Source organism: Oratosquilla oratoria, chromosome 5 (genome assembly GCF_046742065.1).
Source record: "Oratosquilla oratoria isolate Oo_2021 chromosome 5, ASM4674206v1, whole genome shotgun sequence".
In the NCBI taxonomy this organism is placed as follows: Eukaryota; Metazoa; Arthropoda; class Malacostraca; order Stomatopoda; family Squillidae; genus Oratosquilla; species Oratosquilla oratoria.
Window position 1 is genome coordinate 68727477 of NC_134781.1, and position 2699 is coordinate 68730175.

Sequence of the window (2699 nt, forward strand, 5' to 3'; positions counted from 1 at the left end):
TTCCACGTATCGTATCATCTTTGCATACCACCTAGTGATACGATACGGTGCAACAGGGTATTGTACCCACTTATTGCGTATCCGTATACAGCAGGCGGATACGCAACAAGTGGGTATAATACCCTGTTGCACCGTATCGTATCACTAGGTGGTACGCAAAGATGATACGATACGTGAAAATGCAACAAGTGTGGACGCGGCTTTAGGTTCCTACTCTTTGGGTCTACATTTCGCTTCTCCATGGGACCGTTTTCTCTTTAACGCCTCTTGTGTCCTTGAAGTTTGCCTTTAGTAACGAGAAGTGACGAGGATTTTTCTAGGCTAATGTTAGATGATTATATTCAGAGTAGCTAAATTCCCCCAAGACTAAGGAAATTTCCTCACCCTTTGAGAATCTATTCTGCATTAATACCAAATGATTTTATTCTACTTAAAGATTCTTCCATTTCTTATAAGGCTAGACCTTGATTAATCAATTCAGGCGTGCAAGAGCTTTCGAGAATCTCGTTCTAGCTAACTCCAGACAATTTCGTTGAAGTGGGAGTTGACCCCTTTGCTACGGTCCCTCAGATCACCGAGTTTTTGTCTTACACCAGATCATTTTATCCATCCCGGGGGGTGGGGGGTGTCGGGTGTTGGAGGGGGGCCGGGGGCGGACTCGGAACAAAATGGGGTCGCGGTCGATTGAAAGCAAATATTATCCCGAGATTGTCTATCAAAAGCATACACACACGCGCGCGCGCGCACACACACACACGCACACAGACACAGACACACACGCTGACTCACACATATATGTGCATATATATATATATATTGAGGTGTGAAGACAGAATGAGTGGTAGGGTGGTGAGTTTAAACGCCAAGAATCCGTTGAAGTTTTATTTTTGACGTTTCGTCCAACTAGGACGAAACGTCAGAAATAAAACTTCAACGGATTCTTGGCGTTTAAACTCACCACCCTACCACTCATATATATATATATATATTTATATATATATATATATATATATATATATATATATATATATATATATATATCAACAACCACAATGCACTTTAATTCTAAGCCATCAACATCAGGAGACCCAATGGGGCCACACACAGAAATTGAAATGCGGTACTGCCGAGGACTCGAACTCGTCGATCACATGACAAGTGCCGTAGTAACTAACCAACTACGCTATCTTCATAGTGTAGTTGGTCAGTTACTACGGCACTTGTTCTGTGATCACTGAGTTCGAGTCCTCAGCAGTACCGCATTTCAATTTCTGCATGTGGCCCCATTGGGTCTCCCGAGGTTGATGGCTTAGAATTAAAGTGCATTCTGGTTATTAAAATGTATCTCTAATCACTGGGACCCATTCAGTGTTGTACATATATATATATATATATATATATATATATATATATATATATATATATATATATATATATGTATATATATATCATATATATATACACACACACATATATATATACACACACACACACACATATATATATATATATATATACATATGCAAATATACGTTTATACACACACACACGCATATATAGTATATATATATATATATATATATGTGTGTGTGTGTGTGTGTGTGTGTGTGTGTGTGTGTGTGTGTGTGTGTGTGTGTGTGTGTGTGTATAAACGTATATTTGCATATGTATATATATATTATATGTGATATATACATATATATACATATATATATATATATATATATATATATATATATATATATATATATATATATACGCACACACACACCTGTCTCCCTTTCAGGCACGCGCGCAGACAAGTTCAAGACCAAGCTCCCCACCGCCGCGCCGACCCTCCGCTGCACCTGATCGACCACAGAGCAAACAGCGGTGGGAAACTCGAGCCGGGAGCCCCTTTGTGGGCACGAAACACGAGCCAGACGACACCAGCGGCGAGCCGGGGTGTAACACGGGTCAAGTGTCAGGTGGAAAGTGGAGGAAGGTCGGGATTGTGATGGTCCGGTAGCTACCACGTTCGGCTCGCGTTCTGAAAGTCTTCGTCGATTCAAATCTTTCTTGGCGGACTTTTGGTACCATGAGATTGGGTTTGTTCTTATTGTTTCCTCAGGAACCTTTCCTCGTGTTTACCTTCTTGCAAGGGTGCAGAGATAACCTCCCCCCCAATAAGACAAATGGCAATGAATATAAATTAGTTTTGTGATATTTTCTTGAGTTCATATCTTCAATCCCTCGATACACTTAATGCCTCGCCTACATACGCAAGAAAAAATCCTTTGATACAATGATATACCTTGGTCGCGTCGCTCCTTTCCTTTCTGTCATACCGCGTTGATAACCCTAGGGTCACTGTTCTTTATAGGATAAACTCCCTCATCCCGGATTAAAGAAGGCGGGGACTTCCGGCCCGAGTCTGCCCGGATAAAGAGAGCCTTGTTGAGGGTCTTCTTCTTGTTCCGTATTACCACATAAAGAGTGGAATGCGCTCTTCCTTTTCGAATGTTGTCGCTACCCAGATGAACCACAGAGTAATGGTCTTCTGTAATGTTGTTATTACCATTATTATCGATATTAAGATGATTATTAATCATTGTTACAATCATCAAACATATAATTGTTGTTGTTGTTGTTATTGTTGTTATAATTATTATCATCACCATATTTCTCCTGACGAAGAGAGCGACATATTAAAAAAATTG